This window comes from Lichenostomus cassidix, chromosome 3, assembly GCF_008360975.1.
Source record: "Lichenostomus cassidix isolate B80296 chromosome 3, HeHo_3.0, whole genome shotgun sequence".
NCBI lineage: Eukaryota > Metazoa > Chordata > Aves > Passeriformes > Meliphagidae > Lichenostomus > Lichenostomus cassidix.
The window spans coordinates 8529547-8545722 of NC_139483.1; the positions used below are offsets into that span (position 1 = coordinate 8529547).

At 42.2% G+C, this 16176-nt stretch overlaps 1 long non-coding RNA gene across 1 annotated transcript; it reads right to left on the reverse strand.

Moving 5' to 3' along the window:
• Positions 1-513: 513 nt before the first annotated feature.
• On the reverse strand, positions 514-5043 carry LOC146438985 (uncharacterized). The gene is made up of 2 exons (XR_014850607.1): positions 4720-5043; positions 514-3073 (listed from the first exon to the last, which is right to left on the reverse strand). It is a non-coding gene; the product is annotated as an uncharacterized LOC146438985 (long non-coding RNA).
• Positions 5044-16176: the final 11133 nt, after the last annotated feature.

Genomic DNA, 16176 nt, shown 5'->3' on the forward strand with positions numbered 1-16176 from the left:
CTCCCTGTTCCATTTTGGATTCTGGATGAGAGTCTGGGAGCCTTGGAGGGAGTCCAGCCTGATGTGGGGTGCACACCTTCTCTTAACTCATATAACAACCATTTTCAGGATCCTTTTCTTCATGCTGGCCAGTATTTACATTTTAACCTTCATTTTCCTTATGGTTGTGAGATGCAGGTGGATGGGGATGCTGAGCTAAATGCACAGGTAGATGCTAAGAAATAATATAAGTTGTACATCCCAGATAGTCCTCTGAGATTTTGTTAAAGTACTTCTGTAGGGTCAGTTTGGAACTTGATATTTCTTGTTTTTCATTTGGAACAACCACAGTGATACAAAAGTCGATGGGTATATTATCTGGCTAAAAAGGAAAAACAAAGGGGAGAACAGGGCATTACTGTCACTATTCTTTTTTCCTTTAAAGGAGGAGGTTTCCATTCATGAAGTTTACACTTTGAGCTCATTAAAGTCTCTCTTTAGCCTCTCCCATCCGCAGGTCATCGCAGGAATATGTAAAAAGGAAATGTTTTATTTTAACAGAGTCAAACAAAGTACATGAAACACACCCTTGGCACTCTGTAACATTCCTTAAGTTAAATCGCAGAACAAGCAGAACCCTTTTTTCCCTGCCTTGGTTTTTTACTTCATTGAAAAGAGCTCAAGTATAATATTCTTTCAGGAAGCATAAATTGTATTACTGGAAGTAATAGCAATCTCCTAAGCAAAATCCCATAGGACTTATGACACTCTGCTTTCTGAAAAGCTGCATTCAAGCACATCCAGTGTTGCCTTTTTCCCAAGCACTGCTCTCGTGGTTGTGCACAGGTAGCTTTGGATGATGCTGAAAAACTGGATATTTTTGCATTGGGGTCTTCCAGGTGTTTCAGCCTTTATGGAAGTCCTGGGTCTTGGGAGAAGCTGTGAGAATCCTGCCCACCCATCCTAACTTTGGTGCTGCTTCTTGCTGTTCAGTATGCATGTGTAACTTCCATGAATGTAAATAGAAGTTATGTACATGCATGGAGAGGGAAATAGATGCATTTATCTTGGCTCAAGACAAGCAGCATCTCCCCAGGGAGCTACTTAGGAGGTTATTGAGGAGACAACAGCAAAGTGGAGTGGGTTGTACCTTTCTACATGTGTGTTGTAGAAATTATTGGCATGTTGCTGATGTTTATGGCTAACAAATAGTTTATTTCTGGGCTAAGTAACATTCCAATGTAAATACTCAACTGGCAGCTAGCTGGAAGTTTGCCACTGGAAGTTAAAAGGCCCGTGACCAATGGTGTCAGATTAACATTTCCAAGTTGGACAATGTACAAATGGTGTTCTTGGACTGAAATAGAAATAGATGAAAGTGGTCTACTGCAGTGCAAATACCAAACTGGCAACCAGCTGGTCATTGGAAAGAGAACATGCTATGGGAATATGCTTTCTGCAGAAATACTTTATTTTGGAGATAAGTATCAACAATAGGAAGATGAGGCTTGTTTAACAAGAGCCATATGGTCTCATCCTGCTTTTATTTCACTCAGTGGCAAAGCCCTGATTGCCTTTTGTAGGTGTGGGATGGGGATTACTGCTAATAAACAAGAAGCACAATAAATTGTCTGATCCATTGTTGCCCTTCAGGAGTTATAAACAGATTATTTTTAATGCACATGTTGATGTTTCAGAAGACAATAACAGAAAGGAAGCAGAATTGAAGGTGCTTGCTGAAAAACAATTTCTTCTGACAAAATAAGCCAAGACAAAGAGCCATTTAAGACAAAGTTATCAAACTGTGTGAAACCAATACAGCAACATTTCCAAACTGATAAGTGGAGGGGTAGTGGATGGGTTCATCCAAAAGAAAAAGTAGTCTGAATTTTGTGGAGAAAAAACAATAGCCTGTAAAAAGTAACTTATGAACAAATGGGAAATAAGGCAGGGACTTTGCTGAGGTTAAAGTAACTACACAGTTTATTCTGTTAGCAATACAATTAAAGATAACAGAATTTAGCATTGCAATTTAGGTATAGTCACAAAATTGATTTGTGCTACAGGGAAAAGGAAAAAAAAAAAGGAAGGGAAGGAAAGAGAATGCAAGCCAAGGGAATTGCAGCCTCATTGGAAAATCCTGTTTTGGGAACTTTTCAAAGATGTAAAACATCATCTAGAATTGTTTACTTTTATGGGCAGGAGGTAAAAAATAAGTCAAGTAAGAGTGGAAATGGCATTTTTACCATAGCTGGAAGGTTGCAGTAAAATCAATAAAAGTCAGCATTGCAAACTCATTTTTTAAATTGGTTGTATTTTGTTGCTGGTTTTTTGTTTGTTTGTTCTTTTTTTGCAGTGGCCAAGGTTTTTCTTTCGGTCTCGAAAAGACAGCAAGTAGGAAACTACTAATTATCAGGAAAATATCAAGATTTGAACATGAAAAATATGGATCATGTATGCAGAGGCTCGGATTTCCCTTTGGGCATAAGTAGTCAATCCCATTAATTTCCATGTGTCTGATGACAGTTTATAACAATCAAGGCTATCAAAATTATGTTATGTTACATATTTAGATACATCATATAACTAAGCCTGCTGGTTTTGCTCACAAACTTCCTTTTTCTTCTCTTCTCGCTTCAAAGTATAGCAAATAGTAGAAACATAAAGAAATAATACAGAACCTGAATCATGTGAGGATTCAGATGCTCAGTTTAACTTAGTTTATCTCCACTTTCAGCTTTGAACACCCCTTCCGTAGAACTCCCTCATCTTTACACTGATGTCAAAACAGTCTTAAACCATCTCTGCATGTTTTTTCGGCTCCTGATACCCACCTCAACCTCACCTTCTGAAAAACATCAGGTCCCCAGCACGAGTTACTGTAATTTGAGAGTAATTTCAAGGCAGCCCAACAATCCCACCCTATCTGGTTGTGTTTGTGATGGAAGTACACGACAAATGTGGTCCTCCTCCAAAACTCTTGGAAGTGCTGGGATGTTTCTCCTGCAAGTTGTTCACAGGTGGGCCCTGGTGGAACAGGACTTTGGGTGCCAACACTTTCAGGATTCAGTTTTTCCAAGTTTCCAGCAGTTCTCTAATAAAAGCAAAGAAACAGGATTTGGGTTCAGTGTCCGTTTATAGGATCAGCAGTAATTTGGCAGTGTTGCCAATACATAAACACCCACACTTTCCTCAAGAGTGGGACTGCACTGCCCCACAGCCCAGCTCCCTCAAAGCTGGGGAAAACCCTCTGATTCTATCTGTCCCTCGCTTTTCTCTTCCCCAACCCGCGGGGATAGCTGAAGAAGCCCGTCATCATTTCTTGCTGTTTCTAATAAACACATATGGTGATGCCTATAACGAGAACAACAGCGAGTTGCTATTGTTCAGCACACGGCCATATGTGGGCTGTCCAGCGGCTCGGCAGCTGCGTCGTGAGTGCTCAGGAATGTCGATAGCCCAGAGAGAAAGGAATGGTTTTTAAGGGCTCTGAGCCTCTCAAATACTGTGTCTGCTTTACATACCGCTGTTGCTAAAACAACTTCTGCCCGTGGTGTGCCAGGAGCATAGATGGGGTGTTAGTCACTACAAAAGTTTATAAGGTGATTAAATTGTTAGTAATTGCAGGGCAGGCGGAGAAGTTAGCTGGGAGTGTGTTGAAGGGAGCTTTGCAAAACAAAAAGGCCCGAATAAATATTTATATAAATATTTTGGGTGTATATACACATATATATGCATCTGTATGTGTGTATTTATACACTTAGGACTATTTTTTTTTTTTACATCAGAAACTCAGGCACTTGCACATCTAGTACTTCACATAATACAAACTTTGACCCCAGCAGTAATCCATATTTCTTTTATCCCGATGTGCAAGGTTGAAAGGCATGCAATTTGCCAATAGTTTTTTCTCCATTAACTCCATTTCCCTCTGGCCTCATATGGCTCTGCTTAGGCTGGATGCTCAACACTGCAGAGGCAGCCCAAACATGATGGTTGGGACGCCTCATGTGCAACTGTGTTTCTAACACTCTTCTTTTCCTGATGCCACATTTAAACAGCAACCTGATTGAAAATGAGCTACACATCTGCATTTTTTCAGTGTGTTTGAGGGGAGAGAGAGACTGTGATCAAGAGAAAAGAGAAATAAGGCTTGATAGGAGGCAACATTTTTTCAAATTTGGACAAATACATTCAGGCAACCAGTGCTTTATTAAAGCCCCTGAATAATTCAACCGATTTTATGTGCATGTGTGTGTGTGTGAGAGAGAGAGAGAGATGTTGAGTACCTACAGTAAATATGAAAAGATAGAGAAAATTGTAAAGGATCCAAAAATCAACTACTTGCATATGTCTCCAACCAGGGAATTTAAAAGTCTGATTTAAATATCACAGTGCAAATGATTTTGGCCAGTATTTATAACACATGGCAGGAAGTCTCGGTCTTGTACTTCTTTTGCATATGTACACACCATCTCTGTGGCACACAAATTACCTGTATAATGGGACACGAGTTAAGTAACCCATAATGCCCCAGGAAGAACCACATCAGGCATTCACAGAAACCATGGACCAGCTCAGTCTGCCAAAATCCACAAGTGTTTTTGCCCGGTAAATGAAACCACAAACATTTGCACGCTTAGATATCCCGACAAAAAGTAAATATTCTGGATGACGTACTTTTCAATATCATACACAGTGGTGTGGAAAAAAAAAAAAAAACAGAAGAAAAAAAATTACCTTTCCAATGGGTGAAGCTGAAATGCCCACACTGACATCCCTTGAAATAACAAAGGGCCATATTTTCCCCCTGCCAGATGTACGTAGCTCTCGGTTCCTCCTGGGAGTAGTGGCAGAACTTCAAAAAAACCCACACCAGGGCCAGATTTCCAGAGGTCCCCGGCATCCCCCAGTTCCTGTTGATTTGTAAACGACATGCAGCTTGAGGTTTTGCTCGTCCCTCAGCTGAAACTTTCAAAACTCGTGATTTCTCAGCGTGAGTCAGTGTTTTATGTAACCCCAGCTTGCATTCCTCCAAACCCCTCCTGATCTCGGAGTGCTGCGACAGCCAACCTCAAATTCTTCATCCCTGCAGCTGACAGCTTCAGCCCTCTGATGGTGGCACAACAGACCCCTCAGGCTGCTCCTGGGGGGGTTTGGGGCCTCAGCAGGGCTCTCCTGATGCTGTGGGGACCGAGGCTGGGAAAAAGTTGGAGTACAGAGCTCCCCTCCCAGTGGAGAGTTTGAAGATGCTGAGCTTGCCTGCAACAGACATCCCCAATCCTGGGTTGGTTTGGCTGATTTATTTTTTTTTCAATTGCCTGAAACAGCATCAGTTTTATCCATGGCCCTCCCATGGACAAAAAGCCAAAAAATAATTTCTCACATAAAAGCGGTAGGAAGAGAAGGCACTGATTTGGGGGGTCACACTCTCTGTTTGTCTTCTGTGGGAACCTTGGATGGTGATTCAGTTCCCATCTGGGTACACTGCCTCACCCTGAGGGCAGCATCCTGAAGTCAGGTGCCTAAACAAGCTGCAGAGGTGGCTTATCACACCACAATTATTTTTTTTACCATTATCTCTCGATATGCTGAAATATATAAAAGCAGATGAAAAGAGTGGGAGAAGGTGAGAAACTGAGTCCTATTTTTAATTCCTAATTCAATCTGATTTTCCCTTGAGAGGTGGAAAATATCAACACGTGGCTCTTTCTCTGGCAGCTTCCCATGTCCATTTTTGGGGGGAACTCATTGCTGGTGGGATAAACCTTTCCCAGCCTCAGTGTCAGCACAGCTGTCTCATCTCCAAAGGCAGCCAGGAATTCTCCTGTCACTCACAGAAAGAGGGATTCCCATTTTGGTCAGTCAGCCCATCCCCACCACAGCCAGACAGGAGTCAGTGAGAAGCTTCTGTGTTCCTGATGCACAATGTCTTCCTCCTCAGTCTTGAAGGGGAAACCACCATATTCCATTTGGCCAGCACCTACCTTCTCTCTCCCTAAAGGTAGTAGGAAGCGAAAAATGGTGCTTTTTTCCTACAAAAATAAAATAAATCAGTTTACTGGAGTGTGGGCTTGTGGTCACTGAGCTGGAGATGATGCTTTACTGGAAATGTTTGATGGTGAGGCAGAGTCAAGTGTGAGGAAACCAGGGTGCTTGATGCAGTGCAGTGGGAAGCAGGTGGAAGGGCTGGAGAGGCCATGGGGAGCACTTGGGATCCCCCCAGTATTTGAAATTCAGCCATTCATACCTCAGCATGTCTCTGCTTGCTGTTTGAAATGTATGCAGTGCATTCAAATCTATGAAACAAGTAGCAAAGGAGCATGTTTTGGCATAGTTTCCCAGGTGTTGCTTTTTTTTTGTGCAAATGAGTGATTTGTTTGTCATGTGAGAGGAGTACCTCAAATTTAAGCACTAGAAAGAAATATAAGAAAAAAAGATGCTTTAAAAAAAATTCAAAGCAAAACAAAACAAACAAAAAAAAAACCTGAACAATTTCCTTAAATAAATGTTATTATTTTGCCTTACCATGTTTAATCCTATGTATGTGAGTGTGTACAGATATTCACAGGCAGAAATGCCTCCTGATTATAAAATAGTCCTACACAAGAGATTCTTTACAATATTTGGAGAAACTAGGGGGAAATGTGAAGATCAGGCAAGGGAGAACACATGCCAGCTCGCTCCACTAACCTACTTAGAGGCAGCCTGGTAGCAGCAGAATCAGCAGCCATCTGATGCTTTGGATGCTGTGACCATGTGCTGGCACTGGGCAGACCTCAGGTATTGAAATCCTCTCCTAGAAAAATGATGGGATATTTCTTCTCCTTGTTACTGCAGGAATTTTAAATACATGTCTGTAGGGTCATGGCCAAGTTTTGCAGTCGCAGTGATTGTAGAACATGAGGAATGTGAACCACAATATTGGGATTTGTCTTTTATTCCCTGTCAACCTGACAAAGCAGCACCTTTCCCAAGATGAGAGTATTGACACCTACATTCCTCTGGGAAAGGCTGTATGCAAACATTTTTTTTTTGCTTTATGTTAGTTTCCCTTATAAAAGCAATGTTTCTGTGTTTTAGCTATGTTAGTTTGCCTTATAAATGTTGTATTACCTCCATGCATACATGTGTGTCTGGTCATGCCAATAGATAACATTCCAGTGCTGGGGCTTACCTTGTGCTCAAGCAGGAACTAATGGGATGGCCATAGATTTTCCTGGAAAATTTAGATAAAATCCTTTTGCAGCTTGTTATGCCTATGGCCTGCTTTTGGTTTTTTTTCATCGCAGACCTCAAAAGCAATCCCCTCGGACATGGTTATATATATTTCACTGTAAGTGAAAGAGAACAAAACAAATAAAACCACAATGAGGCTCTTTCTCCATGCTGGTACTTTCCTCAAACTTTCTGCTGAGGATTTCCAACAGCATTTGTCGTCGCATGGTAAGGGTTCTGAATGAATTTATTGATGGTAGCTGGGGGAGGAAAAAAAGGGAAAAAAAATGAATGAAATCCCTTGAGACAAAAGGTATGTCATGAACTTCCCCAAGTTATTTGCAAATGTTTCTGCCAGTATCAATAAATCCCTCAAATTTCAGGATAGGCTGCATTAATTACAGGATGGCATTATGCATTTAAAGGTTGCTGAAAGTTATATCTGTGATCAGTCATGTTTGAATTGCACGTTCACATGAAATATTTGTTTTTTAAATACGTAGGCATGCAGGCGAGCAGCAATAGCCTCCACGATGTTTTAATAGGCTTTTATTAGTTTGTACTTTCCTTGTAATCTTGTTTTACAGTATGTGCATTCAATGTGTTTGTGTCTGTGCTCTTCATGCACACATCGCAGGATGCCAAAACATCCTTCTGCTTCCTTGTTTCCAACCACTTAGTCAGGCACTTGAACGCTTTCCAAATCTTGTTAAAAACCAGCAACAGCACTATCACTTCTTCTTGTCAGAGTGCACAGAAAGGGAGGGATGGAGAAGGCAGTGGAAAGGTAAAGGAGGAGGCTGCATGGCTGGGAACCCCCAGTGTGGGTGGTTTGGGATGCCCAGACCTGATTTGGGGCTTTCCACCACCTCACTGTGGGGTTTTGGTTCACTGCTGGATGGAAAAGCATTCCAAAGATGCTCCTTATACATTATCTCTAAATTTAAAAGTTTGCAAAGTAAAAATTCCCTGCCTGAAAATCACACAGTATTGTTCTGTGCTGACAAAGATTAATTCTGTTTCTATATTAAACTGTCTCTTTTTTCCTCCAGGAAAATTTAACGTAACATCCAAATAGAGGTGGGTTTTCTTCTGAGTAAAATAGATTTAAAAGTCAACTTTATTCTATTCACCAATTTTTCCTGAAACTAAACTAACCAGACAGGCCCAACCTAGATTCAATAAATGCTACAAATTTACACTTCTGGTGAGCTGAAAATTGCTCCTGAGACTGTTCAAATTGTGTCAGTCAGGTGCAGCCTTGCTGGGTAGCACTGGGATCGTGCAGTGCTGGTGGTCCTGGCATGAGCATTGATTAACTCTGTGCTCACAACTGGAGGGAGCAGGGGATGGTAGTTTCCCTTGGATTGCTCCTGCAGATGTGGGTTCTCTGATGTCTACAGACAGCTGAGTTCATCCCATCCCTGCTGGGGGAGGCAGACATGGTTGCCTTGGTTGCCTGTCTCCATGAGGTGGGAATATCTGACTGGTTGGATTGCAGTCCAATGGATTTAAATGTGTGGTGACACAGGTGTGCACAGCCACAGCCACACAGCCACAAGCAGCCTTAAACACAAATAAAAATAGTGTCACCCCAGGAAACTTATGCTGTTTGTGAGTGAGATGACTGCAAGGCTCCCACTGCCTCCTGAGAGCAGCTGGGATTTCGGCTTCAATGAAAGGACTTGCCAAGAAGTTGTGACACAGCCATTGCAGGCTGCCTATACTGCAGCCCACAGTTGGTCATGGTCAGCAAAAAAGCTGGTCAAATAACATTTACCAGAGTGTTCACTTGGCCTATGCCCCACACCCTGAATAATTTATTTTACAGATTATTTTTTCCCCCAGATGACAGGCTAAATGCAGGGTTTACTAATGTAATTCTCAAAGGCAGTCCTTTGTCAGGTCTTGGGAGAAAGTTTGAAGGCAAGTGTCAGGTTTCTCAACAGCATAGTGTCTGTGGTCCCAACCAGTCACGTGCTGGGGGAAATACACAGCCATGAGCCAAAACGTCTGCTCATACTGTCTCCTTGCAGACGTGGGCTCCATCTCGTCAGGTAAGAGATATCCAAAGGCTTGACAACATGTTTTGGATCTTCTTGCTCCTCCAAAAGCAAAGCACATGGGTGAGCCTCTCCCATTAATCTACCTGTGCTTGGTGCAGCAAGGGTGGAGGACAGGTCATGCAGGCTCACATAAAATTGCATTTTTCAAATGAGTAGTGTTTTCTTTTTTTCAGGAGAATGACAAGCCTGGTTACCTCAAGGCTGATGCACTCATGGAAAGTGAAATATTTATGGTGATAGTGATGGCAGAGGGGAAAAAATCTCTTTTGTAAGAAAACAAGGTGCATAAACACACAACATACCCCAGGCCACATCTTCATTTCACCCATAAGAAGTTTGTGCAAGTGCAGAAAAGCCCAGGCTTTTCTTCTGCCCCGCAAAGAAACATAATCTAGAGTTTATATCGGATGGTTTATGAGAGTTTATTGGAATATCCAACAGGGTTCGTGTAATGTGTCATAAGGTAAAGCCTGCTCATTGGTGATTTACAAGCAGTGTGTGCTGGTGTTACTGTAATTTATAGACCACAGATGGTCAGGGGGTGCCCCTGCTGACTTGTAGCTGAATAAGAAGCTGAGCCCTGTGTGTCATCTGCTGCAGGTACCTCCGGCTCACTTCCCCAGATTAGTGCTGATTGAGATCTGCCTTCAAACCCAGAGGGTCCCGAGACCTTTGCCTCACAAGCTGGGGCTGTTTCAGGAGGGGAGAGGATACACATGATTAAGGCTGGGGGAAAAACCGTAAGCCTGTCAGAATGACACCAAAGGAAAATTGCTTTTTACAATAATAACTTCCCTTCTCAAGGCTGGTACTTATTTGATGGGATTTTGTCACCTGTTAAATGGAGAATGAAGAATGTCAATCCCCCCCTTTCATACACCAGTCTAAGACAAACATCTCCTCTGCAAAAAATTCTATATATTCATAAATCTCCTCAGTAATGACCCTTAGGATAGATCCTATCTTTGTTCTCATCATTTTACCCTTTCAGGTAATTACTCTTCGACTGTGTTTTACTATGACTTTCCTTCAAGTTTACCTAAGTCGTGTCTTCTGAAAACCTTATTAAATAATTGCCTGTTTATTCCAGCACCTCATTCTGATTCCCCAGGACTTTGCCCCCGGTGGGTGCACGAGGCAGAGGGACGACAGGACTGGCTGCACGTCTCACCCAAATCTTTGGGAGATTTACTTTTTTTGGCCAGGGGATTGGGCCCCTTTTCACTTTCAATTCCTCTGCTTGACAAAGTCCGTGGCGTCACCTCGTATTTCTCCCGGACGCGTTTTTGTCCCGCTGTGTGGCCTCGTCCTGCCCGCAGGAACACCACGGTGGTCTCCTGCAGCATCCAGCAGCTCCCAGAGGGACGTGCTGCATCCAGAGATGCCTGGTGCCTGCCTTGCCCACTGCAGCGAGGTCATGCATTTTAACAAGGCACCGCCGAGCCCTTTCTTAAAGGGCATTGATTATGTTTTGTGAAAATGGGCTTTGAACTCAGCTGACCCTGTGCCGGTAGGATATTTCGGGGCTTTTTTTCTGCCTGGACCACACTTGACACCTGTTGGCAAACACAGCTGCAAATGCTGCTGAGAGAAAGCTGCATCCCAGCTCAAAACTCAGTGGCTCCTTTTTTTCCCCAATAGTAAAGACATAAGAGAATTTGGTGGCTTCTCTAGTTAATAAACAGAGAAAAAAACACCCAAATTTGTTTTTCTTTATCAAGATGAGGGAAAAAAGCACCCTATAGACAAAAGAAGCAGAAGGAAAGCTGTAATGGAAATAAAATTGACAGCCTCTCAAAACTCAGGTGGCACTTTCCTTTTCCAGTTAATTACAGTTTTAATTACATGGCTTCTTGTGACTCCTTGATACCTAATAAACTAGACTCTGTGGGGCGGCAAAGTTGAGTTTTGCTTGAACTGCAGGTGTAAGGCTCAGCATGAAACATAAATCAACTTCTTAAACATGCTCCCATGGTGTGTTCATGCTTTTTCTTCCTATTTGCATGTAAAAATCACATCTTTTCACCATTGTTGGGGAAAAAAAAAGAAAAATATTCAAGTTACAAAGCAAAGAGTTTTATCTTTGTATCTTTAGATATAAAATCCCCTTTTAGGAGGGAAGGGAAAAGGGTCTCATTTTTTTAACTCCAGACATGATAAATGTTAAAGGAGTGATGTATTGCTCACATAGACCCTCTCTCATTAACTTTTTATTTGCAGGGGGAGTGGGTGCATAAGATAGAGGAGGAAAGTTCTTTGGCAGAATGAAAGCAAGGGGAGATTGGTGTGTGGAAATAAAGAGATATTCAGCCCATAGGAGCTGCCTCTCCTGAAGGTTTGGAAAACAGAGAGTGTCTGTTTATTCTTTGTGTATTATGCCATGGAAATGTGTTCTCCAGTCAGGTTCAAGCCTGTGCCATATATTACCTCTGAGCAGGGCAACATGCTGATGACCTGCAGCAGCAAAAAACTGGAGACAAATATGGTCCAGAAATTCCCATTGGCCTCAATCCCATGGGATCTGATGGGTCATGAGTCTGTGGCAGGAAACTCTACTGTCAAGATGGTCAGTGGAGATTTCAGTGGAAGATTGCCCATCTTCCCTCTTCCTCAAACCAAACAAATTTATTTAAAAAAAAAAACAGGGGAGGAGAAAAAGTTGGAGGAGAAAAACAGATAGTAGAGTTTCACATATGGCATTTGGATGGTGCAAAAGTTCAGCAGCAAAGTTCCGTGTGGGACATGAGTGTATCAACAAGTCCTAACCTGTAAGACTGGGAAGGGCTGTTTTTTTAATATCTTTTTATTAGTTTTAACTTAGCTTGTGATTTGTCTGCTGAAGTGCTGGTTTTACATGAGTGCAAAAGAAGTGTATTTTTTATGAGTGAAGAAGGAGAAATAGGTGCCTGGGTAGCAACTTTTCATGCTCAGTAGGGGGAAGGTGGGAGAAATCATAATGTCCTGCTTGCCTTTCAACAAATCTATATATATATTTCTGTGGTATTTTACCATTGCTCATTACCTGAAGCAGCACTATCTATCCATGGCTGGAGCAAAGTGTGCTGAAATCAGCAGAAGGTCTTTTTCTCCTCCAAGAGCTCCATGCCCATCATTCCCAATACCCACCTGCCTCTCCCATGGCACATCCCAGCCTCAGCCCCTGTCCCCCAACCACCACTGACATCTCATTGACACCCACAGTGTTCAGGGCCACCCGAGGCACTGTCAGAGGCATCTTCCCATATGAAAATGTCAGGCAGATTTCTGCCTTAACTTCAACAGAAATCTTGCCTGAAAGTCAGTCTTCCTGTAGACTAGGCTCTTCTGGTGTCATTTCACCTTGATGTCCTGTTGATGAGTATTATTGGTTGGTTTTTATTATTGTTGTTGCTGTTTTTCTTGCTATAGCTCTCTTTTTTCCCCCCACAGTCTGGCTACCTCCTCTGTTTTGCAACTGCATATGTTGCTTACCTGAACAATTCCACTTGCAAATGACAGGTTTCTCTCAGATCAATACTGTGCTCAATCCCTTGGGTACAAATGCCTTCTACTTTTGTGGTCTGTTTGTGTGCAGCATTTTGGCAGTCCACAGCAAAAATGTGGGGAGCTGGATCATGGTCTGCAATTTCTTTATGTTGTGTGGTGTAAGTGAAATAAAACCCCATCTCAACAGCCAAGAGAGAATTTTCAAGATGAGAAAAAGAAGAATTCCTCCTACTTTCCTCCCAAATAAAGTGGTTCATCATTTTTTTCAATTAGTTTTGGTTTTATTCTTGAAACCCCATGGAGAGGAAAATATAATGTTTGGTCTAGTTTCATATATGCTTTTGCCAGAGTGGGAAAGCCAGTGTAAAATTAAGGGAGCTAGAGAGAATGAAGGAAAATGGGGAAGAAGAGGAACAAGAGTTTAAAAAAAGATGTTTTAAAAAAATTTTACTCCAGAGTGTTTTTTTCAGAGCTGTGTCTCTCAGGTTGTACTGGGATGGGATGCATGAGGCATCAGAGCAGCAGCAAGGGATAGAAGATCATGTTGAGGAGAAATCTCACATGCCTATGGCTCAGCAAGGGGATGGACTGAGTGAAGAAATGCTGATGAAAGAAGCAGCAGCATCATGAATGTCTGTTGTCCTAGCACTGCAAACGGTGTGGAACATGAGAAGAAAGAGGAGAGAAAAGTCAAGTATGCAAAAAGTTTTGGTTCAAAAAATAAATGAAAAAAAAAAAGAAATGAAACAAAACTTTCCAGCTGAAGCAGAGTAAGCTTTTTTTCTTTTTTCTTTTTTTTTTCTTTTTTTTTTTTTTTTTTAGCTTCTAAATGCTTCCAGAGGAAGTTTTTGAACGAGGAAGAAAACCAAGCACACATGGGAAAGAATCCACTTGTTTCTGTGTGTATTAAGTTGCCTGTACCTGGCTGGTTGGGAACATAACTGGTGAAAGCTGCAGCACTGAGCTAGAGAAAGTTCAAAAGATGTTCAGGACCATCCCAAAGAGAATACATCCCTGCAGGATGGCTGTTCCTGTCATGGAAGGGGAGGGTGGCAGTGCAGGAACAGCAGCGTTGCGTGCATTAAACCATATGCCACCAATCCATATGGCAATGTGCTCTGAAGCCTTTCAAGGCAGTTCCGACTTGGAAAAGGCTTGAAAAGTTTTCACATGGGGTTTTTATGGTCTGCTGAAACGCAAATGTCCATTTTTCGTTCCTCAGAGAAAGTTTCTCTGGAGGAAGAGGGTGAGGGCAGCCACCCTCTGCCCAGCTGCCTGTCCTGCTGCCGAGCTGGGCGAAGGAAGTGTAGCAGAGAGGGGAGTGTATTTCTTATTTATTCACAAGTTGTTGGCAAGCTGTGCCTTAATAACAGCATGACAGACAGTGCATGAAGGAATATTAGCCACAAAAATGATCCCTTTAGGGAAGGAAGCTTGGAAGAGAGGTTTTGTCTAAACTTGGGAACTCAGTGCACCTCTGTCCAAACCCACCTGAGGGCAGAAAGGTCCAGGTGCTAGTGATCTTTCCCTCACTTGAGACACCAGCACCAAGGTGCCTGGCACTGGTGGGGCATAGTATGGAGGAGCCTTCATCCCCTTCAGCAGGTTTGGGACACCATTTGGGCAAACAGAGTAGAAAGTGCAAAGAAACAACACTGGCTTGCAACAAAATCTGGTTAAGATCTAAAAGGAATGGGTAGGGAGAAAAATAAATCTGCTCACTCCATGTGTTTTACTTACCTGTCATATTTTGTGGCTAACTGGAAGGTGAAATGTCCCACTACATGGCACACATCAGGGCTTTCTTATGACTCACCTGTCTGTTGGTGGTTTTCTTCTGGATTCTCCTCGTGGCATCTTGCAATTAAAGGAGAAAAGCAGTTTGCAGGCAAATGTCAAATAGCCCCTAACTTACTGTTAAAAAGAAATCCTAAAAATTGAAAAAACAAAGAATCACATTCCCCAAAGCTGCCCCAAAACTTGCTCTCGTTTAATCTCATGGATTTGGAAAGGACTTTGTGATTCCTGAAATCACACCTGGTGACCTCTTTAAAGCTGGGCTGGAAGAGACATCACATCGATGGAAACATGCTACAAATGATGGTCACACACTCATCTCAGAGCAGCTGGAAAGCATGGAGAGAATAACAGACTATCCAGCAGTGTTCCTACCTATGGTAAGCATTGCAGATCTAGTGCTTTAGGGGATCTATTATTTTCTGGTTAAACAAGGCTATCTATTGTTTTAACCAGCTTATCTTTTTTTGAGCTGGTCCCTCATAAATTCAGTCCAAGCTCAGCTGAACAATCCTGCGTTTTAACTTTTAGGAGGAACATAACTTATGATTTACTAGATAGCTGTGTCGAGCCTAACGTAATAAAAGTCCAACCTATGTGATGTGTATGGGCTACTGTATTATAAATATTTAATAAGTTATATGGAAAAAAAGAAAGTATAGGGGTTCCAGAAATCATATTAAAGCAACTAAGTAAATGTAAAGAAGGTTAAAGTGTCTAACTCTATATGGCATAAAGGCTAAAGTAAACCAGATCTGTTTTCTAGATATTTTTTCCATGTACAGCTGTAACTGGGCTGCACAGAAATAAGCCAAGTATTTAAAGACAGGCAAAGTAAAAAAAAAAAAAAAAAAAAGAAAAGAGAGATCTAAAGCATTTGGTTGGCATTGATAGCAATCATTTCAAAAAGCCCTGGAACATTTAAAGAGAATTAGAAAGGATTTTGCTGGAATCAAAGGGAGAGCACTTTCCATGGCTGGATGTATATTTGGGTATCTGCAAACTGATTAAATCAGAGTGAGCAGAGCAGCCTTGATCATCGAGGACTTTTAAAACAGAAGAAAGGAGTTTTCCTGTTTGGGCTCTTTTTTTCTCACTCACACATCTTACGGTTTTCATTCTTCTGCCTACTTGATGGTAAAGTAACATTTATTTTGGCAAAGAGACTCACAGAGAGCTTTGAAAGGCCCTGCAGGTCAAGCAGCTACAGCCTGCACCAAACCCATGGGGGTGGGAAAACCTGGAAATATTTAGATTTAGGGGTCTTTTTTTTCCATCCTAAGCTAAGTTTTGTTCTTAGAGAAGAAGTGGATATCTTCACACTTCACTGCAATATCCATTATGATGCAGACAGGGCTCCTGCTTTGCCACCTCCCTACTGGCCATTCCTTCGGCAGTGCCAATTCCTCAGCCACCTTCCATTCCTGCTGCTCAAGCCAGAAAAGGCTTTCACTAAGACATTGCTGTTGCTGGTGATTTTCCCTTGGTGTCAGCCAAGCAGAGAGAGGGGGATCAAGCCTCACTAAATCCCTGGCTTGCCCTTTCCTCCTCCCCACCGGTGGTGTTGGTGGTCTTGGCTCCTTGGTCTGATCCCTCCAGCCATCTGGGGGGAGCTGGGATAGTGCCTTGC